Genomic DNA, 19,049 nt, shown 5'->3' on the forward strand with positions numbered 1-19,049 from the left:
ACAAAGACTACATACAGGCTGGAATTAGTTTAGAATGACATTGTGGTTGGCACAGACAGTGGGCTAAAAGGCCTATTTCTGTACTGCTTATGCTCCTGTGTCTTTACCTCTCTCTCCCCCACCTCATTCCCGAGCAGCTTTACCCACATCCACTGCATTGCCCAATCAGCTTCAAACCAACATCCCTCAAATAATACTTTCCATCAACACATGCCAAGTGGAGGTTTTAGGTCTTACAAGAATCAAAGAACAAAACTTAGCTGGCAAGGCAGTACACTTGTCAGAGATGCCATCTTTTGGATGAGATGTCCAACAGGGTCCCCAACATTCCTCAGGTATTATTTTATATTCAAAATATTATTCTTAAGACCTGGGGAGTGTTCTGTATCCTGACATATTTATCTCTCAAATCAACATATCACGAAAAAAAAAGTCGTGTTCATATTGACATCATTGTTTGTGGATCTTGCTGTGTAAATTAGCTGCCGTGCTTCCTCCATAGGCGGCTAAGTGCACTTTCCGTAGGAGCGTCAGAGATTGCAAATCGCTTCTGGTCATCATAAGTGGTATTATATTCAGGCATTTTGAAATTCCTCTCTTTGTACCCCTATACTCCACGAGCAACTCTTCCCCCATTCCCCCCCACAATCGCCATTCTGACCGGTAACAGCACAGCAAAGCCCCTCAACACCCCGAATAAGGTCTCGTCGTGGATCAACAGAGTGTCTCTCTCTCAATCACTGATGCAATAATTACACCAGCTAGCCCGTCCGGCTCAACTAGAAACTCTAGATTTGGCCTTGCAGGTTTGGCAGAGAGAGGAGGAAGTTTCCTACCTTCAGCTACAAAACGACGGCTCCGGGCATCGGTCTAAAGGCAGTCAGTGAGATACTCCGAGTTACCCCAGGGCCAGGCCTGTGGGCGGGCAGTCGGTGGGATACTCCGAGTTACCCCAGGGCCAGGCCTGTGGGCGGGCAGTCGGTGGGATACTCCGAGTTACCCCAGGGCCAGGCCTGTGGGCGGGCAGTCGGTGGGATACTCCAAAGGACGAACCACCGGAAGTATCAGACGACTTTCCGGTTCCGTGAGGTGGCTTGTCGTTTTATAAGGAAGATACGAGATGCGTCAGTCGACGACTCAGTGTCACTGAAAGAACAAGATTTGGTAATGCTGGTGTTGGACTCGGGTGTACAAAGTTAAAAATCACACAACACCAGGTTATAGTCTAATAGATTTTTTTGGAAATACATTAGCTTTCGGAGCGCCGCTCCTTCATCAGGTGATTATGGAGGACACGATTGTAAGACGCAGAATTTATAGCAAAAGTTTACAGTGTGATGTAACTGAAATTATACACTGAAAAATACTTTGTTTTGTTAAGTCTCTCATCTGTTAGAATGACCATGTTAGTTTCGCTTATTTCATATGTAAATCATGAAACTTCTTTTAAAAGTTATACTCTCAGGTTAACTTTAACAATTGGTGTCAGCCCAGATAATGTGTTGAAGGTGTTAGCCCCCATGTGCTGTTGTGTGCCATAATTTTAGAGTGATTCTAACCTAAAATGAGTCTTACATGGATTCATGCAGTTTTTAAGCAAAGTACAATGTAATTCTGCAAGTACAAATTCACCCCACAAATGTACATGTATATGTATCTGGGGTGGGAGGTTGTGAGTGTCTGTGAGAGAGTATGTATATGTGTGTGTCTGTGTATAGGAGTGTCTGTGTGTATTTTTTTTAATATATATATGCACGTGTGCACACACACACACATGCACCCTCTCACAGACTTAGACTCCTATATACACAGACACTCTCCCTCTCACAGACACTCACAACCCCCCACCCCACACACAAACCCACATGCACACAGACATATACGTTTGTGGGGTGAATTTGTACTTGCAGAGTTACATTGTACTTTGCTTAAAAACTGAATGAATCTATGTAAGACTCTGTTAACTAATATTTTAGGTTAGAATCAGTCTAAACATTATGGCACAGACAACAGCACACAGGGGGGCTAACACCTTGAATACATTATCTGAGCTGACACCAATTGTTAACCAATTGTTAAAGTTAACCTGAGAATATAACTTTTTAAAAAAAGTTTTGTGATTTACATAAGAAAGAAGTGAAATTAACAAGGTCATTCCAACAGATGAGAAACTTAACAAATAGTCAAGGTATTTTTCAATGTATAATTTCAGTTACATCACACTGTAAACCTTTGCTATAAATTCTGTCTTACAATTGTGTACTACACAACTATCTGATGAAGGAACATTGGACTCTGTAGGGGCGAACAATGCTGAGTCCAGTTCAAGCCTAGTCGAAGTTTGAGTGCTGTCTGTTATTGTGTTTTAAATTGAAGTGGTGAGGATGAGGAGCTGATCATTCTGACCAAGAGGCAAACTCCAATGGAGCAGCACATTACCAAGATGGGAAGCATGGACACTGTGAGTAACCGTGATACCCTGTCAGTCTGTAGCAGAACAACAAAGCTTGAATAGTGGTGATGACTGGGAAGGTAAAAAGTGTCCCTAGTAGTGAGCACACGGGGCTAGAGATAGGTTTCTGGGCCTATTGGGCAGTGTTGGAACAGTAAAAGTGGCTGGGAGGGTAGAGGAGTCCTGGTAGAGAGCACACCCTAATGAACCAACATTCCCAGCCGACGTACTGACAAGTAATGGTGGCCAGGAGGGTAGGGAAATTGTACTGGTAGAGAGCACGTCTTGCTTGGAGGCAGCTGCGGCCGTACGGACAGTGCTGGGACAATATTAGTGGCCGGGGGTAGAGATGTCCCACTGGTCAAGGACACTTTACCGGGGGTACACAATCTGCAAGATGGCAGATCAGGATTTTAAAGGGGGTACTGCAGGTTCCCTTATTGAGAAATACAAGACAGAAACACTAGCGCTGACCAAACAGATGAAGAAAGGGGGTTGGGACTCATCGCAGACATTAGTACAGCATCGGAATTGGATTGACAAACAGAAATAAAATAAAACTAAAAAAGATGGGGTTTGGTAAAGGATACCTTACTAGACACAGCCGAGGAGACACTCTTCATGGAAATATGGTCATGAAAATTTATAGTGGGGTCGCCCCGCACCTGGTGGGCCATGGTAAACAATAAACATGAGACTGTTATGTCAGGAAGGATTGACGGAAGTCAGTCGCACAAGTAGCAGAGATAGTAGCGCTAACCAAAGCATTTGAGCTGTCAAAGAGGAAAATTGTGAATAGTTACACAGACAGCCAATATGCCTTTGGAGTTGTACATGACTACGTGGTTGCACGGGGGAAGAAGAAGGTTCACCACCGCTGGGGGAACTCCCATTAAAAGCCAGTTAAGAATCTAAACACTGCTGAGCACCAGCAAACTGCCAAAAGAGGCTGAAGTAATAAAAATCAAAGGGCACCAAAAGGAGCCAGGGAAAGCTAGTCCAGGCTGGCTGAAATTTAAAGGGAACCAAGCACAGACCGAGCAGCCCAGCCAGCCTTAGAGCAGGAAACCGTTGATGAGTTTCCAATAGCAACAGTAGAACTAGCGGAAGATGCTATTCACATATAGCAGCTGCAGGAGGACAACCCGCAGGCAGAGAGACAGTGTGAAGGAGAATGCAAGAAGCACTTAAAGGGGAGGACAGTGTCTGAAGGCAAGTGGACAAGGTGGTAGCACCAGCGTGCATACAGAACACCTTGCTTGAGCTGCACCACGGACTCTCACATGCAGGCAGAGAAGCTATGAAAGCAAGAGTGGTGGTGGAAGGGAATGGGAAGAGATATAGCCAAACATTGCCACAACCTGGATAGACCCATATGAGTTAGGATGGGACATGAACCAAGGCCACGAGGACCCTGGGAACACCTCCAAATGGATTTCACAGGGCCACTACCACCTTTCCGTGGGAAAACGTACTGCCTGGTCATCATAGACCAGTTCACCCGGTGGGTAGAGGCATTCCCCAATAAAAACTGTACCGCTACCACTGTAGCCAGAATTTCAGCAGATGAGGTAATCCCGAGTACCCTTACAGATTAACTTTGATCAAGGGACACATTTCACAGGCAAAGTTATGAAAACAGTATGCCAGCTTTTATAAGGGATATAAAAATTTCATATCCCTTATCACACCCAGATGGTAGACAGAATGAACAGTACCCTTTAAAAATGCTTTAGCTAAGGCCATACAGACATCAGGGAGGACATGGGCCGAAGTGCTGCCAGCCATGCTCATGAAATTAAGAGCCACCACGAATCAGGCAACTGGACTAACACCCTACAAATTAATGACTGGGTGAGCAATGCAATTACTAGAGACTATTATAACGGGTGGGACCAAAGTAGGTCCGCTAAAAGACAAAATTCGGAGATATGTACTGGAATTAAGCACCCAACTAAAAGGGATGTGTAAATTGGTAACTGAGAAACAAGAGCAAAAGGACAAGGCAGGTGTACTTGAAACTTTCCCTGAGGTCCCAGCAGCTGGGAGCTGCATCCTTGTACAAACCCTGCCTGACAAACCAGGCTTTGCCCCAAAGTGGAATATGTTGTACCAAGTTACAATCAGTGGTAACACCTGCAGAAAAGGAGAAAGGCATGTGGAAGCACTGGACCCAACCCAAACCATATAAGGACTCCTATAAATGAACTAGTATGATTGACCATCCCCTGGGCACAGACAGGAACAGGAAGGGATAGCACTGAGACCACAACCAAGCAAACCACTCAGATAAAACTCTGCTGACAAGATATAGAAATCACCTACTGTTGCCGACCTCCAGGTACAATTGTAAAAAAAGCACACTGACTATTAACCTCATTTAACTTTAAGTATGTACAACTTGAGTATATATTACTGTTTCTAAATGTAGCAATAGTGGGAAGCCTGTCGGGATTTGAGGATAACCTCTTTTACAAAACCCACCTAAGTCTACATGGGAACCGAACTGTCTGTACTCACTGGCGCGATCGGTCGAATCTTATTTGTGGCCGCCCCTGTGTGGATCTCTCGCAACTTGTACAAAATAGATACCTCGGGTGCGCCATGTAAGAGACAACTAGGAAAATACAAAAGGGGACCCCAGGGTACGTGTGTGGAATTGGTCAAGCCCACTGGCCCATGGGGCAGGGCGCCTCAACAGGTGGAGGGAAGTATCTATGTAAACATTGCTGATTATCCACTCCGTTTCACAGGCAGGTATGGGGATGTGTTTATGCCCTGGTACCTAGAAACAGTTCATGCATGCAGACACAATGTACTTACCAGCACTGTACAATCACCTAGGGACAACTTACCTGTACCTGCAGTGAGCAGGCATGCTGGAACTTGTGTTTTTGTTTTTGCCACTGTTTACCTATTATTTACTTATCTATGCTACTTAACTATGTGATCTGCCTGTATTGCCCTCAAGACAAGGCTTTTCACTGTGCCTCGGTACACGTGACAATAAATTCAATTCAACTCGAGTCAATTCAATTCAATTCAAAAACAAAATACTGATACAAGCGAATGGTAAGAGCTTGTGAGTCCATTCAGTATTCTAACAACAGTAGGGTAGAAACTGTTTCGAAACTGGCTGGTGCGTGTTCAGGTTTCTGTACCTTCACCTGTACCTTCTGTACCTTCACCTTGTATAAAAATATTGCCAAGGTGGGATGGATCTTTAAGAATGCTGGCAGCCTTTCCTTGACAGTGGGCCTGGTAGATAGTTTCTATAGATGGGAGATTGGCCTTTGTGATTGTCCGGGCTGGGTTCACCACTCTGTAACCATCTCCGATCTTGAATGGTACAGTTGCCATACCAGGTAGTGATACATCCAGACAGAATGCTCTTGATGGTGCTCCTATAAAAGTTGGCAAGGGTATTCGCCGTCATGCCAAATTTCCTCAGCTGCCTGAGGAAGAAGAGACATCGTTGGGCCTTTACAACCAGTGTGTCCACATGAAGAGTCCAAGAAAGCTTGTTGTGAAAGACCACTCTCAGAAGCTTGACACTCTCCACTCGTTCCACCTCTGTGCTGTTAATGTGTAGGGGGCCATGAGTAACATCCCCCTACACATTAACAGCACAGGGGAAAGTCAACAATGAGTTCCTTGGTTTTGCCGGTAGTAAGAACTAGGTTGTTCTCATTGCACCATTTTTCCAGGTCTTCCACCTCCCGTCTGTAGTCTGTTTCATTGCCATCTGAGATTCAACTGACTATGGTGGTGTCATCAGCGAACTTGTAAATGGCATTAGTCTAGTATTTGGTGACGTAGTCATGGGTATACAGTGAGTACAGTAGGGGGCTGAGTACGCATCCCTGGGGGGATCCAGTGTTGAGTGTTAGTGAGGATGAAATATTGTCCCCAGTCTTCACTGATTGTGGCCTGTGGTTCAGGAGACTGAGAATCCAGTTGCAGAGAGCGGAGCTTAGTCCAAGGTCACTAAGTTTAGTAATCAGTATCGAGGGGATAATAGTGTTGAAGGCTGAACTGTAGTCAATGAGTAGGATTACATCACTGTTCTTAGTGTCAAGATGTTCTAGGGAGGAGTGAAGGGCAAGTGATATTGTTTTCTGACATGGATCTGATGGTCTGATAGACAAATTGGAGTGGGTCAAGAGTAATGGGGAGGCTGGAATTGATTAATGCCATGACAAGGCAAAAGTGGGTATTGCAGATACTGGAGATTAGAGTCAAGATTAGAGTGGTGCTGGAAAAGCACAGCAGGTCAGGCAGCATCTGAGGAGCAGGAAAATCAATGTTTCTAGCAAAAGCCCTTCTTCAGCCTTCCTAATAATGCCATGACCAGCCTTTCAAAGCTCTTCATGACCACCAAAATTAGGGCCACTGAGTAGTAATCATTGAGACATGCTGCATGAGCCTTCATAGGCAAGGGATGAGGTTGGCCCTCTTGAAACAGGCAGGCACAGTAGCCTGTTAGAGGGACAAGTTGAAGATGTCCGAGAAGACCTCTGCCAGTTGATCTGCGCATGCTCTGAGTGCATGGCCTGGTACTCCGTCTGGTCCCATCACTTTCCTTCGATTCACAAAATGGAAAACTGATCTGAACTCTGATGCAGTGACTGTTAAGATAGGTTTGTCAGGACTTGTCAGAATAGGAATTCTGATGGAATAGGAATTCGATCGAAATTCTGCTCAAAGCGAGCATAGGAGGCGTTGAGACGATCTGGGAGGGATATGTCATCATGTGCTATCTTGCACTGTCTCTTTTTAGAACCTGTAATGTCATTCAGTCCTTGCCATAGTCACCGGGTGTTTGTCTGGGTCTCTAATTTGGATCGGTATTGGTCCTTGGCTGTTTTAATGGCTCTGCAAAGGTCATACTTGGATTCTTTATATTTGAGAGGGTCTCCTAATCTGAAGGCCTCACTCCTGGTTTTTAGCAGGTTCTGTATGTTCTGATTCATCCAGGGTTTCCTGTTGGGGAACACCAACATTGGCTTCCTTGGTATGCAGTCCTCCACACACTTGCTGATAAAGTTTGTGACGGTGGTGGCGTACTCATCCAAGGTACCTGTGGACTGTTTGAACATGGCCCAATCAGTTGATGTCAGACAGCATTGGAGTTGATTCTCTGCGTCTTCCAACCAGTATCTGCGATGGGGTCGCCTGCTTGAGCTTTTGCCTGTAAGCCATGAGAAAAAACACGGCATTATGGTCAGAGTTCTTGAAATGAGGGTGGGAGATGTAGCAGGAGGCATCTTTCACAGATTGGATTGGCCAGATTGGATTTGTTCTACTCTTCATATGTGGTTTTTACCTGGGCAATTTGCCACCTTGTAACATAAATATCATTACTGTGTCTGCACTGGAGCTGCTTTGCTGGGGCACGCACAGTCTAGAGCATCAATCTTCAACACCATTGCCAGAATGTTATCATGGCCATCAGCCTTCACAGTATCCTGTGATTTCAGCCATTCTTGATATCACCTAGCTTGAATAGAATTGGTTGATGACTAACATCTATGATGGGAATGTTAGGTGAAGGCTGAAGTGGATCATCCATTAACCAATTCTGGCTGAAGGCTGGTGTAAATGCTTCAGCTTTATCCTTGTTTTAATTAAGGTTGGGGGTATTTGTGGAATCGCCTCCTCCTGGGAGTTGTTTAATTGTCTACTATCCTTCATGACTGGATGTGGCAGGATTTCAGATCTCAGATCTAATCCACTGATTGTGTATCACTTGCTTCTGTCTATCTCTTGCTGCTAATACAGTTTGGAGAAAGTGAGGGCTGTGGATGCTGGAGATCAGAGTCAAGAGTGTGGTGCTGGAAAAACACAGCACATCAGGCAGCATCCAAGGAGCAGGAGAATCAATGTTTTGGGCATAAGCCCTTCATCAGGAACTGCTAATGCAGTTTGGCATACAAGTTGTCTTATGTTGTAGCTCCATCAACTTGACACCTTATTTTTAGATATGCCTTCTTGCACTCTTCATTGAACCAAGGTTGATTTTCTGGTTTGGTAGATTGCATTGATAGATGGTGTTGGTAGATTGGGGTAGATGCCAGGCCATGAGGTTGCAGATTGTGTTGGAGCATCATTTTGCTGTAGCTGATGGCCCACATCACCTCATGGATGCACAGTCTTGAGTTGCTAGATCTATGCAAAGTTTATTCCATCTCACATAATGATAAGTGCACACAACATGATGTAGGGTTTTCTCAACATGAAGATGGGACTTCGCCTCGACAAAGATTATATGACGGTCGCTCTTACCAATGCTATCATAGACAGATGCATCTGTGGCCTACAGATTGGTAAGGAAGAGTTTTTTTTCCTTCTTGCAGGTTTTTCCTCCAACTGCCGCAGACCCATCTAGCAGTAATATCCTTTAGAACCTGATCAGTGCAATTAATAGTACTACTGCCAATTAGTGGTGAACAATGAAATCACTATCTATATACATTCTGTGCCCTTGCCACCCTCATTGTTTCCTCCAAATGGTGTTGAACATGGAGGTGGTCTGATTCATCAGCATGGGAGGTGGCACAGTGTGTGGTAACCTGCAAAAGGATTCTTTACCTGGTACCGCAAGACTTTATGGTGTCAGTATTGAAGACCACAGGACACGGTCTTCATTGGGTCTGTCTGTCAGTCAATGGGACATGCACAAGAATGGTGATGGTGTTGTCTGGCATAACAGACATATACTCTGTAAGATATGACTATCTCAGGCTGTGCTTGACTAGACTGTGAGAGACAGCTCTCCCAGTTTAGGCACAAGTACCCAGATGTTTGTAAGGTCAACTTTGCAGAGGTGACAAGCTATATCTGTAGTTGTCATTTCCAGTACCTTGGTCAATTCCATGTCCTTTACCTAGTTTCATTCCTTTTTTGAGATTTCTAATGGTTCATAGAATCATAGATTCCCTAGTATGGAAACAGGCCATTCATCCCATTAAGTCCACACTGACACTCAAAAAAGTATCCCCCTACCCTATCCTTGTAGCTCTGCATTTCCCATGGCGAATCCACTCAACCTGTAAATCCTTGGATACTATGGGCAATTTAGCATAGCCAAACCACCTGACCTGAACATCTTTGGACTGTAGGAGGAAACCAGAGCACCCAGGTGAAAGCCACACAGACGTGGAAAGAATGTGCAAACTCCACACGTACAGTCACCTGACGTTGGAATCAAACCTGAATTCTTGGCACTGTGAGACAACAGAGCTAACCACTGATCCACTTTACTGCTTCTAATGTTTGATACAAATGAGTGACTTGCTTCGCTATTTTGGAGACCAGGTAAGGATGGCAATTCTCCTTCCCTGAAATCACTTAGTCAACTAGTTGGGCTTTGATAACCAAAAAAATGGTGATATGGTCATCATTTGACTTTTAATTCCAGATATTTATTGCATTCTAATCCCACCAACTGCTATGATAGGATTTGAACCCATGCCCCCAGAACATTAACTGGGCCTCTGAATAAACAGTCTCATGACAAAACCTTTGACATTATGTCCAGTGAGCAAAAAGAAAGAGAACAACCCAAAGTATTTTTTTATGTCATCCTCTTTTGACACATCTCTGGAGCAGGTGTGACTTGAGCCCAGAGGTAGAGACACTAACACTGCACCAAAGAGTCGTAGAGTCATGGGGATGTACAGCACGGAAAGAGACACTTCAGTCAACTCGTCCATGCCAACCAGACATCCTAACCTAATCTAGTTCCATTTGCCAGCATTTGGCCCATATCCCTCTAAGCTCTTCCTATTCATATACCCATCCAGATGCCTTTTAAATGCTGTAATTGTACCAGCCTCCACTACTTCCTCTGGCACTCATTCCACAACATGCACTACCCTCCGTGTGAAAAAGTTGCCCCTTCGGTCCCTTTTATATCTTTCCCCTCTCACCCTAAACCGATGCCCTCTAGTTCTGGACTCCCCCACACCACGGAAAATACCTTGTCTATTTATCCTATCCATGCCCCTCATGATTTATAAACCTTTATAAGGTTTATAATCTCAACATCCAATGTTCCAGGGAAAACGGCTCTTTTTAGATTAGATTAGATTCCCTACAGTGTGGAAGCAGGTCCTTTGGCCCAACAAGTCGACACTGACCCTTCAAAGAGTATAGCTCAAATCCTTCAACCCTGGCAACATCCTGATAAATATTTTTTGAACCCTTTCAAGTTTCACAACATCTTTCTGATAGGAAGGAGACCAGAATTGCACGCAATATTCCAGAAGTGTCCAGAATAGTCACTCACTGTTCTTGGTAATCCAAGAAGTCTCTCCTCCAAATGCAGAAAACATTTGAGTCAAGTTTCTGGTATTGAGAGGTATGTTGGGTTCCAAGCGATCGATTGTGGTAGGGTACTCTCTAGTCCGAGGTACAGACAGTCGTTTCTGTGGCCAGCAGCGAAAATTCAGAATGGTGTGTTGCTTCCCTGATGCCAGGATCAAGAATGTCTCAGAGAGGGTGCAGAATGTTGCCAAGGGGAGAGGGGCCAGTGGGAGGTCGTTGTACACATTGGAACCAATGGCAAAGATTGAGGTCCTGAAGGGAGATTACAGAGAGTTAGGCAGGAATTTAAAAAGGAGGTTCTTGAGAGTAGTAATATCTGGATTACTCCCGGTGCTATGAGCTAGTGAAGGCAGGAATGGGAGGATAGAGCAGATGAATGCATGGCTGAGGAGCTGGTGTATGGGAGAAGGATACACATTTTTGGATCATTGGAAGCTGTTTTGGGGTAGAAGTGATCTGTACAAGAAGGATTGCACCTAAATTGGAAGGGGACTAACATACTGGCAGGGAGATTTGCTAGAGCTGCTTGGGAGGATGTATACTAGTAAGGTGGAAGTGGGGCGGGGTGGGACCCAACGAGATAGTGAGGAAAGATTTCAATCTGAGACTGGTACAGTTGAGAACAAAGGCAAATCAAACTGGCAAGGCAGGCAGGGACAAAGCAGAGAACAAGGTAAGACTGATAAATTAAACTGCATTTATTTCACAGTAAGAGGCTGACCAGGGAAGGCAGATAACTCAGGTCATGGTTAGGACAGGGATGTCATAGCAATATAGAAACATGGCTCAGGGATGGACAGAACTGGCAGCTTAATGTTCCATGATACAAGTGCTACAGGAAGGATAGAAAGGGAGGGAAGAGAGGAGAGGGAGTGACATTTATTACAGCTATACTGAGGGAGGATATTCCCGGAAATACATCCAGGGAGTTATTTGCGTGGAACTGAGAAATAAGAAAGGGATGGTCACCTTATTGGGATTGTACTATAGACCCTCTAATAGTCAGAGGGAAATTGAGAAACAAACTTGTCAGGAGATTTCAGTAATCTATCAGAATAATAGGATGGTTATGGTAGGGGATTTCAACTTTCCAAACATAGACTGGGACTGACATAGCATTAAGGATTTAGATGGAGAGGAGTTTGTTAAGTGTGTAGAAGAAGATTTTCTGATTCAGTATGTGGATGTACCTACTAGAGAAGGTGCAAAACTTGACCTACTCTTGGGAAATAAGACAGGGGAGGTGACTGAGATGTCAGTGGGGAAGCACTTTGGGGCCAGCGACCATAATTCTAATAGTTTTAAAATAGCGTTGGAAAAAGATAGACCAGATCTAAAAGTTGAAGTTATAAATTGAAGGATGGCCAATTTTGACGGAATTAGGCAAGAACTTTCAAAAGCTGATTGGGCGCAGATGTTCACAGGGAAAGGGACGGCTGGAAAATGGAAAGCCTTCAGAAATGAGATAACGAGAATCCAGAGAAAGTATATTCCTGTCAGGGTGAAACGAAAAGCTGGTAGGTATAGGGAATGCTGGATGACTAAAGAAATTGAGGTTTTAGTTAAGAAAAAAAAATGTCAGGTATAGACAGGATAGATCGAATGAATCCTTAGAAGAGTATAAAGGCAGGAGGAGTATATTGAAAAAAGAAATCAGGAGGGCAAAATGGGGACATGAGATAGCTTTGGCAAATAGAGTTAAGGAGAATCCAAAGAGTTTTTACAAATACATTAAGGACAAAAGGGTAACTAGGGAGAGATAAGGGCCCCTCAAAGATCAGCAAGGCGGCCTTTGTGTGGAGCCGCAGGAGATACGAAACGAGTATTTTGCATCAGTATTTACTGTGGAAAAGGACATGGAGGACATAGAATGTAGGGAAATAAATGGTGGCATCTTGAAAAATGTCCATATTACAGAGGAGGATAAATCCCCAGGACCTGTTCAAGTGTACCTTAGAACTTTGCACTAAGCTAGAGAAGTGATTGCTGGGCCTCTTGCTGAGATATTTGTATCATCGATAATATCAGGTGAGGTGCTGGATGACTGGAGGTTGGCTAAAGCAGTGCCACTGTTTAAGAAAGGTGGTAAGCCAGGGAACTATAGACCGGTGAGCCTGAAGTCGCTGGTGGGCACATTGTTGGAGGGAATCCTGAGGGACAAAATGTACATGTTTTTGGAAAGGCAAGGACTGATTAGGAATAGTCAACATGGCTTTATGCGTGGGAAATCATGTCTCACAAACTTGATTGAGTTTTTTGAAGAAGTAACAAAAAGGATTGATGAGGGCAGAATGGTGGACGTGATCTATATGGACTTCAGTAAGGCAATCGACAAGGTTCCCCATGGGCAACTGGTGAGCAAGGTTAGATCTCATGGAATACAGAGAGAACTAGCCATTTGGATACAGAACTGGCTCAAAGGTAGAAGACAGAGCGTGGTGGTGGACTGTTGTTTTTCAGACTGGAGGCATGTGACCAGTGGAGTGCCACAAGGATCGGTGCTGAGTCCACAACTTTTCATCACTTATATAAATGTTTTGGATGTGAGCATTAGAGGTATAGTTAGTACGTTTGCAGACGACACCAAAATTGGAGGTGTAGTGGACAGCGAAGAAGGTTATCTCAGATTGCAACGAGATCCTGATCAGATGAGACAATGGGCTGAGAAGTGGCAGATGGATTTAATTTAGATAAACGCAAGGTGCTAGATTTGGGAAAGCAAATCTTAACAGGACTTATTCACTTAATGGTAAGGTCCTGAGGAGTGTTGGACAAAGAGACCTTGGAGTGCATGTGCATAGCTGCTTGAAAGTAGAGTTGCAAGTAGATCGGATAGTGAAGAAGGCGTTTGGTATACTTTCATTTCTTGGTCAGAGTATTGAGTACAGGAGTTGGGAGGTCATGTTGCAGCTGTGCAGGACATTGGTTAGGCCACTGTTGGAATATTGCATGCAATTCTGTTTTCCTTCCTATTGAAACGACGTTGTGAAACTTGAAAGGGTTCAAAAAAGATTTACAAGGATGTTGCCATGGTTGGAGGATTTAAGCTATTGGGAGAGGGTGAATAGACTAGGGCTGTTTTCCCTGGAGCATCAGAGGCTGAGCGGTGACCTTATAGAGGTTTCCAAAATCATGAGGGGATGGATGGGATAAATAGACAAAGTCTTTACCCTGGGGTGAGGGAGTCCGGAGCTAGAGGGCATAGGTTTAGGGTGAGAGTGGAAAGATATAAAAGGGACCTAAGGGGCAAGTTTTTAATGCAGAGAGTGGTACATATATGGATTGAGCTGCCAGAGGAAGTGGTGGAGACTAGTACAATTGCAATATTTAAAAGACATCTGGATGAGTATACGAATAGGAAGGGTTTGGAGGGATATGGTCTAGGTGCTGACAGGTGGGACTAGATTATGTTGGGATATCTGGTCGGCATGGACAGGGTGGATCAAAGGATCTGTTTCCGTGCTGTACATCTCTATGACTCTATAATGCATTTTGGTAGGAAGAATGAAGAGGTAATATGTGGAATTTGTAGACTTTTAAATGAGGGTTCTATAAAAAAATGAAGCAAAAGATGTAATAAGAACAGGTAAAAGGAGGATACTGATGTTGGAATCAGTGGCACCCAGAGGAGCAGGTGAATGTTAGACCCTGATACAAGCAGTCACAACACCGAAAGAAACAGGCAAGTGGAGGATTCTGAGGTAGGCAGTCAACAGGACCTAGAGGAGAAGGCGAGAGGAGGACTAAATGTTGACAGTTGGTTGGTAGGAGGATCCAAATTGTTTTATACTATTCTAAGTTTATTTGCAGGTAATATCTGGCTGAAATTGACAATTTAGTTTCTAAGGTTGCCAGCTTTAAGCAGGATTGTATCAATGTCTCCAGTGGAGGAGCAATTGGACTTAGTTAAATAAAGAAGCCACTGAAACCAGTTTCTCTGTAACTCGGATTGCTAGGCTTTTTGTATTAGGAACGTAAAAACAACTAGCCAGCATGTGTGTGTGATTTAGCACTTGAGTGCAACTTACACTATAGTGCTAGGAGTTGGTGAAACGGGTAGACATAGACTGTGGCTATAAACCAATGAGTCCAATATTAGTGGTAAGGAAACTATTGAAAAAAAAATGAAGGATAAAGTTTAATCTCCATTTAATAGCGGAGTGGTTAGCTCAGGGATCGCCAGCATTGCTTTGTCAGAAAGAGGTCCTAGCACTATTGTGTAAGTTGCACTCAAGTGCTAAATCACACACACACGCTGGCTAGTTGTTTTTACATTCCTAATACAAATTAAGTGGAATTTTCTGAATAGGTGAACAAGTGTTTGATTAGATTAGATTACTTACAGTGTGGAAACAGGCCCTTCAGCCCAACGAGTCCACACCAACCCGCCAAATTGTAACCTACCTAGACCCATTCTCCTACATTTACCCCTTCACCTAACACTATGGGCAATTTAGCATGGCACAATTTGGATTGTGGGAGGAAACCCACACAGACACGGGGAGAATTTGAAAACTCCACACAGAGAGTCGCCTGAGGCAGGAATTGAACCCGGGTCTCTGGCACTGCGAGACAACAGTGCTAACCACTGTGCCACCGTGCCACCTATATTTGGCTGAGGGTAAGGCAGTTGATTAATAATAAAATCAGCAAGGTATTTGACAAGATCTCATACAGAAAACTAAGCCATGTTGAGGTTGTAAGGAAATTGGTGAGGTCTTTTCTGGAATACTGTGTCTAGTTCTGGTCGCCCAGTTATAGGAAGGATATTATCAAGGTGGAGAGCATTCAAAAGAGATTTACCAGGATGTTAACTCATTAAAGAAAGGCTGGATAGGCTGGAACTTTTTTCAGGAGAAAGTGAGGTCTGCAGATGCTGGAGATCAGAGATGGAAATGTGTTGCTGGAAAAGCGCAGCAGGTCAGGCAGCATCTAGGGAACAGGAGAATCGACGTTTCGGGCATTAGCCCTTCTTCAGGAATGAGGAAAGTTGGTCCAGCAGGCTAAGATAAAAGATAGGGAGGAGGGACTTGGGGGAGGAGCGTCGGAAATGTGATAGGTACTTTTTTCACTGGAGCACAGGAGGTTGAGAGGCGAGCTGATAGCAGTTAACAAAATAATGAGAGGTATGGATAACGTTAATTGTAGATGTCTTTTCCCTAGGATGGGGTATTTCAAGTCTAGAGGGCACATTTTTAAGGTGGGAGAAAAGAGATTTCTAAAAGACATGAGAGACAATTTTTTCACATAGAGGATCATAGAGTCCTATAGCACAGAGACACTCTTTGGCCCAAACTGGTCTATGCCGACCAAAATGTTCATCCACGCTAATCCCGTTTCCCTGTACTTGGCCCATATCCTTTTAATCTTTTCCTATCCATGTATTTGTCCAAATGCCTTGTAAATGTTGTTAATGTATCCACTTCCACCACTTCTGCTGGCAGCTTATTCTATATGCGTACCACGTGTGGAGTGGTCTTCCTGAGGAAATAGTGGAAGTGGGTATAATTACAACATTTAAAATACAATTGGAAAGATACATGAATAGAGAAGGTTTGTTATACAGAAGGGTTTGTTTGTGTGCTGTATGATTCAATGCGTATACCTTGAGGACACCTTATCGAACGTGCGTGTGTGTGTGTGTGTCTGTCTGTCTATTTGAAAAGGAGACAATGATAAACGTTTGCAGAAAGAGAACTGGACATCTCACCAAAGAGCCAGTACAGGCGTGATGGACCAAACAGAAGTAGTTTATACATTGGCTAACTCTTACGTCCAGCCAACTTAGATCAGGATATTTTCCTAACAGCTTCTCAGCTGAGTTCAAGTGAGCCAATTTTACAAGTACTTAGTATTGGGGTATGTAAGATTTAGATAACCATCCCATGGGATAAGATATTGCCTTCCTCCAAATAGTTTGCTTAATTTTAATAAGCCTTAGCAATGCTATAAGTATCCCAGATATTTTAAGGATCTGGGATTTCTCTCTTCAGAAAATATATTTCCCCACTTAAAGAAGTTAACAATAAATTAAGGTTTGTATCAGTTATAAGAAAAAAAATCAATTATCAACAATTTGAATGTGAATATAGGAGGCATAGTTAGAGTTGCAGATGATGCCAAAATAAGTGGCGTAGTTGACAGTGAGGAAGGATATCTAAGGTTACAAATGGATCTTGAGCGTTTGGACCAATGGGCTGAAGAGTGGCAAATGGATTTTCATTTAGATAAATGTGAGCAGTTGCGTTTTGGTATGGCAAACAGAGCAGGATGTATACAGTTTGAAGTTCTAAATTGGAGGAACACCAATTTTGATGGTATTAGGCAAGAACTTTCAAAGGTTGATTGGGGTGTATGTTTGCAGGTAAAGGGACAACTGGAAAATGTGAAGCATTTACAAATGAGATAACAAGAGTCCAGACACAGTATGTTCCTGTTCGGATGAAGAGCAAGGCTGACAGGAGTTGGGAAAGCTGGATGACTAGAGAAATTGAAGCTTTGTTAAAGAAAAAGAAGGAAGCATATTTCAGCTCTAGAGAGCAGGGGATAAGTGAAACCTGAAAAGGGAATAAAGGAAACAAGGAGTACATTTAAGTGGGAAATCAGGAGGTCAAAAAGGGGACTTGAAATAGCTTTGGCAAATATGGTTAAGGAGAATCCAAAAGGATTGGGCGGCACAGTGGCACAGTGGTTAGCACTGCTGCCTCGCAACGCCAAGCGACCCAGGTTCAATTCCTGCCTCAGGCGACTCTCTGTGTAGAGTTTGCACATTCTCCCCGTGTCTGCGTGGGTTTCCTCCAGGTGCTCCGGTTTCCTCCCACAATCCTAAAAAATGTGCAGGTTAGGTGAATTGACCACGCTAAATTGCCCGTAGTGTTAGGTGAAGGAGTAAAGGTAGGAGAATGGGACTGGGTGGGTTACGCTTCAGCAGGTCAGTGTGGACTTATTGGGCCAAAGGGCCTGTTTCCACACTGTAAGTAATCTAAGTACATTAAGTACAAAACAGTAACTAGCAAGAGAATAGGGCCCCTTGAAGATCCAAATGGGGGAGATCCAAACAAGTGTTTTACATCAGCGTTTAGAGCAGTGAAGGATATGGAAGATTGAGAACATGAGGAAATAAATAGCAACATCTTGAAAAATTTGCATATTAAAGAGGAGGTGGCGCTGAATGTCTTACACCTGATCAGGTGTACCCTAAAACTCTGTGGGAAGCGAGGGAAGAGATTGCTAGGCACCTTGCTGAGATATTTATATCATCGACAGCCACAAGTGAGGTGCCAGAAGACTGGAGGTTAGCTAACATTATGCCACTTTTTCAGAATGGTGGTAAGGAAAAACCAAGGAATTATAGAGCTTTGAACCTGACTGGTGGTGGGCAAGTTGTTAGAGGGAATGTTGAGTGACAGGATTTACATATATTTGGAAAAACAAAGACTGATTAGTGATAGTCAACATGGCTTTGTGCGTAGGAAATCATGTCTCACTAGCTTAATTGAGTTTTTTGAAGACATAACAAAGAGGATTGGTGAGGGTAGAGCGGTGGATATGATCTATATGGACTTCAGTAAGGCGTTCAACAATGTTCCTCATGGTAGACTGGTTAGCAAGGTTAGATCATGCAGAATACAGGGAGAATTAACTATTTGGATACAAAATTGGCTCAAAGGTAGGAGACAGCAGGTGATGGTGGAGGATTGCTTTTCAGACTGGAGGCCTGTACAGCGGTGTGCCAAATGCATCGGTGCCAGGTCCATTGCTTTTTGTCATTTATATATTTATGCATAGGAAGTATGCATGCTATGGAGGTACCACTGCTGGGTTGGTTTGGACAAGTTCAAAAATCACACAATGGGTAATAATTCAATGGGTTTATTTGAAAACATTAGCTTTCAGAATACTGCTCCTTCAACAGGTGCTAGTGAAAGAGGAAGATCTTAGACACAGAATTCATAACGAAAAGCTCAAAGGGCCATACAGTTCATGCGGACGAACAAACACACTTAAGATGGCTCCTAAATCTTTAAACAGTTAGAATGGAGATGCAGGTTGCAACTGATTAATATGCAAATCCCAGAATTTCCTTCAAGTCACTGCCCCAAGATAACTTAAGGTGTATAGGAGGTATGGTTAGTAAGTTTGCAGATAACACTAAAATTGGAGGTGGAGTGGACAACGAAAATGATTAACTCAGAGCACAATGGGATCTTGATCAGATCGGCCAATGGACCAAAGAGTGGCAGATGCAATTTAATTTAGATAACTGTGA

General features: G+C 43.6%; 1 protein-coding gene and 1 long non-coding RNA gene across 2 annotated transcripts in view; one reads left to right on the top strand and one right to left on the bottom strand.

Annotated features, from left to right (window-relative positions):
• dnajc5ga (DnaJ (Hsp40) homolog, subfamily C, member 5 gamma a) overlaps positions 1 to 975 on the bottom strand; it is a 45,341-nt gene extending 44,366 nt beyond the window's left edge. The window contains exon 1 of the mRNA XM_043682183.2: positions 837 to 975. The gene's annotated coding sequence lies outside the window, so the exon portion shown is untranslated. The remainder of the gene's footprint in view (positions 1 to 836) is intronic.
• Positions 976 to 1,131: 156 nt separating this feature from the next.
• Positions 1,132 to 5,257, top strand: LOC122543475 (uncharacterized). The gene is made up of 2 exons (XR_006310038.2): positions 1,132 to 1,217; positions 2,377 to 5,257. It is a non-coding gene; the product is annotated as an uncharacterized LOC122543475 (long non-coding RNA).
• The last annotated feature ends 13,792 nt before the right edge of the window (positions 5,258 to 19,049 follow it).

The sequence above is a fragment of the Chiloscyllium plagiosum genome, unplaced genomic scaffold (assembly GCF_037043375.1).
Source record: "Chiloscyllium plagiosum isolate Xiang-an unplaced genomic scaffold, Cpla_swu_hap1 HiC_scaffold_3, whole genome shotgun sequence".
In the NCBI taxonomy this organism is placed as follows: Eukaryota; Metazoa; Chordata; class Chondrichthyes; order Orectolobiformes; family Hemiscylliidae; genus Chiloscyllium; species Chiloscyllium plagiosum.